The 8,091-nt window shown below is 46.9% G+C and overlaps 1 long non-coding RNA gene across 2 annotated transcripts; it reads right to left on the bottom strand.

Moving 5' to 3' along the window:
• Nucleotides 1-1,790: 1,790 nt before the first annotated feature.
• LOC125963460 (uncharacterized) lies at nt 1,791-7,838 on the bottom strand. 2 transcript variants are annotated; one of them, XR_007475490.1, is made up of 3 exons: nt 7,756-7,838; nt 4,090-4,294; nt 1,791-2,104 (listed from the first exon to the last, which is right to left on the bottom strand). It is a non-coding gene; the product is annotated as an uncharacterized LOC125963460 (long non-coding RNA). The 2 variants fall into 2 exon arrangements; XR_007475491.1 differs by lacking the exon at nt 1,791-2,104 and adding an exon at nt 2,210-2,348.
• Nucleotides 7,839-8,091: the final 253 nt, after the last annotated feature.

Genomic DNA, 8,091 nt, shown 5'->3' with positions numbered 1-8,091 from the left:
TCTCCCTTTATCTTCTCCTTGGAAGGTCTTCCTTCTATACATGTCTGTGTCCAAAGTTCCTCTTATAAGGACACCAGTCCTATCGGATTAGGGCTCACCCTAATGACCTCACGTTACCTTAATGACCTCTGTAAAGACCCTATCTCCCAATGCAGTCACGTTCTGAGATCCTGGGGGTTAGGACGTCAACATACGGATGTAGGCGGCACACAATTCCACACATCACGGTGCACATGGTAAGTTTCAGACCCTCTGCTGGACCCTGAGGATACAGAGGTGAGTGAGACTCAGTCCTTGCCCTCAGGAGCACAGGGTCCCGTGGGGGATCAGTAGCCAAGCATGTGATCAAGTAGTCCGTCTAGTGTCATCAATCAGAGAGAGCTAGGTGTGCAGGCGGTGAGAGTCTGTGTGTGAAAGGGTCAGGAGAGTAGGAAAGGGCAAGTATTTGTGCCCTCCCGGGGAGACAAGTGCAAACACAATGGTGTATATCGACTACAAAGAGTGAATGCTACTTTTTTTGACTTTCATCAAAATGTAACCCACAAATATTTTCACACCAGTGATATCATTCAGCCATCTGCAGGGCTCACGACGAAGGCAGGGTAAGGTTCACTGTCCTGCTTTCATATCTGGGGAAACTGAGGCACAGACAGGTGCAGTGATGTGGGTGCCCATTCAGCCCTCCTTTCAGACACCATCCCACCACACAGGAAAACAACGCACACAGGAAACACTTGGAAAGAGGTAATATGAGATGGAAATCCTGAAAAGAGTCACTCGAAAAAGCCATTCTGAAAACCACCAGAGCCACACGGATGAGAGAGTTTCTGCCCAATTGTGAAAGAGATTAAACCCCACTGGCTCCTCCTGGCTGCCCCACGTCCCCCAACTCTGCCCACTGCAGCTACTGTCAGGGCAGGACTGGTGCCAGGCTTCACAAAGGCAGGACCCTCCATGACCGAGGAGTTCCTAAAGGCTCCTCTTATGGCCTCATAAAGTCACTCGAAGACAAAGAAGGTGTAATTAAGCAATAATGACCAGGACACATAATGGGATGTCAAAGGCTCAAGCCTTGGCCCTCTAGTTGCCTATTAGGAGGCTGGTAAAGATGGATAAACAGATCGTTATGGCGCCTCTAAACCTTGGAAGTTCATCTGAAACACTCTTGCTCATCATGCTTCAGTCCAGCCTCTTCCATTCATAGAAAAGTAAGAAGGTTGGCACATGACATGGGTTTTATTTCTACCATCATTTCCGGGCCAAAATACTGAGGTCTTAGGTTATCATTATTGCCAGGGAAACTCAAGAAGTTGACTTGGGTTTTGTCTTTAAGTGTCCCTGACCCGTTGGCTCTGCGAGAGTGTTTCCCCACCCCACCATCCACCACTTTCCCCAGTTCAGGTCCTTGCGGAGCAGTCGCTCTCTGACATAATCCCTGATAAAAATGGTGAAGGTGCCCTCCTCTGGATGAGTGAGAGTGTGTGTTTATGTGTGCATGTAATGTGTGGATACACATATATGCACATTTGTATGTGGGGGTCTGTGTGTAGAAAAGAGAGGCCAAGTTAAAAAGTAGGGAGGTAAGTACTGAGAAATTAAATAAGAAAATCCTAAGGCCAGTCTGGGGCCTCTGAGCCCCAGAGAGCAGCCCAGAACACACACCATTTTTTCCCAGTAAATTATTCTTGATGGTCTCGCACGCATGCTACAAGACAGACTTACGTTCTATTTGGAAGAAGAGAGAAAATAAAGATTCAAACAGATAAAAGCACAAGACTGTTTCAGTTTGCAGGAAGCGCTAGGAGGGGAGTGATGCAGGGTGATTTGGGGTCGGCCATGGGGCAGCTGGGATGAATTTAGCCCCAGGGACGGGCAACAGTGGCTTTGGAGGGGAGACCCAGGTGCCAAGGAGGATCCTGGCAAGTGGAGATCAGGGGTTAGAGTTCTGGGCTGGGGGCAGCAAGTACACAGGTTTTAAGGCAAGAGCAAGCTTGGGATGTCAGGTTGTAGAATTACTCTTCTTTTTTTCACAGTCACCTTCCCCAGCCTTTATCAGTTTTTGCTGTGCTTGTTGCTGTCGGTGATGAGCCTGATCTCTTCTGTGCTATGGAGAATAAAAGAAGTCCTGTGGCGAAATTTGGGCCATTTGGTGGAGGGGAGACAAGGACGACTCTGGGGCAGACTCGGGTCAGCATTGTGACCAGGAACCTGCTCCCATACCCTTGACGGAGCCTCTAAGTAATGGGCCTGCTGTCAGGATTCTTCTGAGACCAGTTAAATTAAGTTCCTGCTTTCCATCGCAGAAGTTCTGAGTTCATTCCGGGCTCGTCTCTCCTGCTTGGCAGAAACTGAGCAATCAGCAGACAGACAGGGAGAGAGAGATTCAGACAAATTAAGAGAAAAGTAATCGCAGGATATATATGAAGGCACCCGTGACTGACAGCATGGTGTACGCCCCTGAGCTGGTACTTGGAGAGTCAACCTCATGTCCCTCAGGAGGTGACACGGAGTCTGCCTCCCCCGCATCTCAGAGGCTGACATGCTTGGGCTGAGAAACTTTGGAGGGAACCCTGCCTCACCCTCGAGGCCTCTGGGAATACCTGGCACTTAAGCCAGCATCCTGGCAGGTGTGGGCCACACCCAGCCAATCAGGAGACAGCAGGCTGCATCCTCCTCTGGGTGCTGGGGTATGCCCAGGCTCTGCCCAGGGCTCCCAGGGTGGACGAGGCTCTACTGACAAGAATATAGAATGAATGGAAATTCTAAGAGCATCTCCAAAGAGAACACTCTTGCTGACAGTTTGAGAAATGCTCTGAAATTGTAGACAAGCATTTATGTTCTCAGACTTATAAGCATCCCCGGTCCTGGGAGAGGAGCTATAGTTTTCAACAAATGCTCCAATGTCTGTGATCTCCAAAACATTAAGAGCATCCGTAGACATTGCTTCCTTTGCTGGTCAAGACAGTCCCACCTCCTCCCCTAAAGATGCTCCTCGTTTTCCAAGACCAAGTATTTCTGTCCATGAAACTGTTCCTGACAACCCCTCCCTTCCTTCTCTGAGTGGTCCCGGGACCTGGCACATAGCCCTCTGGTCCAGAGGGTGATCCCTCAAGGACCCCGATGATGTCTTGTTTGTATCTCCATCCCTGGGGACAGTTCACTGCTTAACATATACTATGTGCTCAGTAAATATTTCCATGAATGAATGAATGCAATCGTGCTTCAACAAAGACGCCATCTGGACGAGCCACCCTGAACCTGTCTGTCCTCATCCTAAGATATCAGAGTAGAGGCTGAGATGTGTTCTTTGATCTGCAGCCTCCTGGGATTTGGAGAGCAGCCAAAGCCCTGTCCCTGGATGAGGCATCCTCCCTGGATCGCCAGCGTGATGAACACTCTATGTAAATCAAGGAAATGGCATGACAATCACGCTCCTTAAAAGTCAAACTCCCACATTCGATTATAAATTAGAATTAGATTATCGAGGAGGTGGAGGAAAGTGTCATCTGGGTGAGTGGCACTGGTGTTAACTAAATCCTGTCCTAGCAAAATGCAGTTTCCCGTCATCTTTAGTGTTTGAGTGGACAAGTCCTGGGGCCGTTGGCCTTGTTTATCATCTCCAATAAATATGTCTGTCACCATTGCCATTTCTTTGCTGTGCTAGATTGCATTGTTGGCTGCGATTCTTTGCCCTCCCTCCTTCTACGGCCTTATCAAGGGTAGGATGGATTTGTCTGCCTTTGACTTTGGTCTTGGCCATCAGATTTGTTTTGGCCAATATTGTATGAGCAGAAGTGACAGTGTCCATTCTGAGTCTGGGCCCCAGGGACCTTGTGTGTTCCCACTTGTCCTTTTACTCTTCTGCCACTACAAAGAGAGGACCATATGTGTCCTGGAGGAAAGGAGCAGGGCTGTCCCAGCCAACAGATGCATAAGCAGTAAATACTTATTGTTGTAAATCATAAGGGCTTGTTTCTCAGCGTTACTGTGGTAACAACTAACTGATGCATCCCTGAATTACTTTTTTACTGGTATGTAACAAATTATCATAAACCTAGAGGCTTAAAACCACATAAATTAATTACTCACAGTTTCCCTGGGTCAGGAATCTGGGTACCAACTAGCTAGACCTTTCCACAGTCTCACCAAGTTAAAATCAAGGTATTGGCTGGAGCTACAATCTCAGCTCAAGCTTGACGTCCTTTTCCAGGCTCACTGGTTGTTGGCAGAATGCAGTTCCTTCTGTTTGTGGGGCTTCTATCAGATCTTCGTCACATGCCCTCATCCATAGTTTCTATCACAATATGGAAATAGATCAGCAGGAGAATCTCTCTGCTTTTAAAAGCTCACCTGACCAGGTCAAGCCCATGCAGGATAATCTCCCTTTGGACTAACTCATAGTCAACTGATTGGGAAGCTTAATTGCATCTGCAAAAAATATATTACATGTGACCTGACCATGGGCGTGACATCCATCATATTCAAGAGGATGAGATTATGAAATGTGTGTACACCAGGGGCAGGAACTGGGGGGAGGGAGGACATCTTAGAGCGCTGCCCACCACAGTCCTCACTATGTAGAGTGATGCAGAACCCCGTTTCACTTAGCCAAGAGTTGCTCTGTGAAAGTTTTATGTTTGAGGCCAAAGGGTATTTGCACCTCCAAATGTAAATCATTTTTTTTACATTTTTAAAAGATTTTTTCCCTTTGTCTTTTCCCATCAGAGTTTGACAGAAATTGGACATGGAGCATTTCTAGCCTGAAGGAAAGGTCATTCTGCTCCCCAAGCAGCAAACCCCAGAGCATGATAGATCTTAGCAGGAGTTTAGGGGTAAAGGTCAACAGGTAGAGATAACATGGGACACCCGAGAAACAGGTATCAGTAAATGTGGTTCTTGGAGCAGTGGACCCCATCACACAAAGTCCCTGCACCACAGTGCTCCAGATGTGCCAGTACCAGCCCCGATGGTGCGTCTCCTCTGATGGCCACATAGAAAGTGAGCAGTTCCATGATATAACTGGCTTTGGAGTCAGAGAGATCCTGGCTTTATATCATTCAAGTTATGGCCAATTGCTCTAGATACACACACACACACACACACACACACACACACACACACACACACGTTCACACACACAATGGGATTCTAACATTTCTATAATGAGCACTGATGACTTTTTCTGGGTTTGAGTCCTGACTCCTCTTATTGACCTTGGGAAAGTCACTTAACCTCTCTGCACTTCAGTTTCCCTATTTATAAAATAGCAATGGTAACAGTAACAATAATAACAACAAGATCAGCTACAGAGTGTTGTGAGGATTAAAAGAAATCATAGATGCAGCAAGACTAGTGTGGTGCTTGGCTCATACAGACACCTGGTCAATGGCCAAGGTCAGATTTCCATCATTCCTTCCTTCCTTCTTTCTTTGTTTTGTTGATCACATTGTCATACTCGGCTAGACACACCGGGAAAATGAAAGTGAATTAGGCACAGGCCCTTCCCTTAGAGAGATGAAGTCCAGTGGGGGAAACAGAATCAAAGGACTACTTCCACACAGCACTTTAGATTTTATCCCCACTCCCCTGAAAAGAAAAAAGAACTTAGAAGCTTAGAAAGAAACAAGGAAGGTCAAGGAACAAGGATGAAAACTGGGGAGAGGGAGTGAATGCAGAGAGAAATGGGATGATGGAAGCTCTGTAATTCTACCTTTGCATCTCACCAAGTGCAGGCCCTGCCCCTCACAGGGAATGTGCCCTTGGCCTCAAGGGCACCAAAGATGGGTGACTTCAGAACCGTGGGGTCAGCGAGAAAGGCAGCCCTCGGAAAATGAGGATCAGCTTCTGCAGCCCAACCTCCTTTCTGGAACTTCTTTGTTTATAACCGGCAGTACATAAACTCGAAATTTTAACGCAGGTTCAATTCAGATGCAAATAACTCTGTCCAAGTGGTAAATGCATGAGAAAGACGGGGTGACAGCAGGGACATTATTCCTTCCCGTCCCGTTTGTGTTCTCTGAATCACGGCGATATAAGTTTGGGGAGTGAGCTATCACCTTCCTGTGTGAGTAATGAGGGACCATCCTCCATACGTTTTCCCTGTGAGCTGCATGGCAAATCCAATTAGTTATCTCTGAGGACAACCCGTAAATATTATCAGGATGTAAAATATTGTGGGCATTTGGAAAGAAAATATAGCCATCTAAATATTGATGTTTTTTAACTGAGACTTGGAGTTTTCCAGCAGGAAGCAGCTTAAGACATACTTTGCTCAGTCTTCTTGGTTCAAAGATGAGCGGTAGAGGGTCCGGTAGGTTCAGTTTTTGTTTTTGTTTATTTGTTCATCCATCCATGCATGAGTTAAACAAGCCCAGAGGCCCACCTCTTCACCAGGCCCTGAGGAAGGGCTGGGAATTCAAAGACAAATAAGACACAGATCCTGTGATTGAGGGCTGCACATCTACTGTGAGAAACAGACAAACTGACCATTTCCATTTGAGTGATGACTATAAAGACAGGTAAACCCAAGGCTCCAGGAGGACCTGGCCTGGGCCTCCAATCCAGTCAGATGTATCAAGGAGGTCTTCCTGGAAGAGATCACATCGGAAAGGAGTCTTGACGATTGAGCTCATCTGCTTCTTTATGCCTGGCATCTAGCACAGGCCTGGCACCAGACGGGTGTGCTCAAAATATAGTACGTATGAAGAGATGAACACTTGAGGATTCAAGTTACTATTTGCAAAAGGGCTGTAACTCAAATGGCTCCAGAGGCCAAAATGGTATCTTTAATGAGTAAAGAGATCAGATATGAGGTGCCAGGGAGGGGTGGAGACTGTGGCAACCTGCAGAGCACACCCCCCCTAAGAACAGCGCCTGTGGCTTCCACGCGCCAATGTGGACTCAGGGTGGCCAAAGCTCTCAATTTATTGAATAGAAGTTAAAAGTCTACATTTGTCTTATGAAATCTCCCAACTTGTATATGTCAGCAACTGATTCCATTTTTTAACACCCTATGAAGGCTCAGCAATATGGATCTGTGGTCTATTTGTGGCTCAGGGGCTGCCAGTTTGTAACTTCTGATTTATTAAGTCCTAGGAACTTTACCAGTTGTGTCTGCATTATCATCCTTGATTTTCTACAAAAGTTAATTGTAGAGATGGGGACTTTGAAGTGCTCAGAGGTTGATAAACATGTCCCTGTGTTTCCACATCCTTCTCGATGAAAAAATGAATCAATGAATCAATGAGTCAGACAGCAGAGCCGAGGAAGGGGTTCCAGGCAGAGGAAATTGCATTCCTGAACGCCAGGTAGATGGGAGCATGGGTATTCAGGAAACTGCTAGATTATAGATGCAAATGGGGAAATGACGGAATTTGAGATCAGAAAGACAGAGGGATCAGGCCATGAGCCTTGAACGCCAGACCAGAAAGAGTGAACTTTATTCTGAAATTGACACACAAGAATTCAGGCCAGTTTCCCAGTTGTTCTGTGACATTTTTTCCCCAGCTGTGGACTGGGGACAGCTGGAGTACCTACTTCACAGGGCTGTCGTGACCACCCCGTGAGTAGATAAGTGAGAACAGGGCCTGTTGTATGTCAAGCGCCCAGTACTGCATGGCCATTGTCACGATTATGTCACTATTTTGTCAGCACTGACCTACCTCTGCCCTAGAGCATGCCCAGGCCACACCAGCCAGTCCTGGATACAGAAAGTAGCCAGGCGAGTGATAGTACTCCAGTTCCCAAGACTGTTACCTTGTCAGGGGCACCAGGGTCTCTGTCAGGGTCTCCTTCATTCTGTGTTTCCAGTGAACAGCTTATAGAAAATGAGGCTGCTCTGCCTTTGATGGCCCTCTTGCTGGGACGACAAGCTGGATGCCTGCAGAGAGAGGACACACAATCCCCTGCCTGCTCCAGTCACAATGGGACATTTCGACGTGTTATTTGGGGATACGGATCTATGACTCACAGGTATCTGTGGCCCCCAATGGTTTAGACTTTAAAGAAATAAACACCTACGGAGTTTTAACCTTGCTAAGTAGTCATGACAGTAACAGGTACCACTTATCTGCTGGTCCCTCTATCCAGGAC

The sequence above is a fragment of the Orcinus orca genome, chromosome 2 (genome assembly GCF_937001465.1).
Source record: "Orcinus orca chromosome 2, mOrcOrc1.1, whole genome shotgun sequence".
Lineage (NCBI taxonomy): Eukaryota > Metazoa > Chordata > Mammalia > Artiodactyla > Delphinidae > Orcinus > Orcinus orca.
The sequence above is the reverse complement of the archived record's forward strand: the minus strand, read 5'-3'. Positions and strand labels throughout refer to the sequence as shown.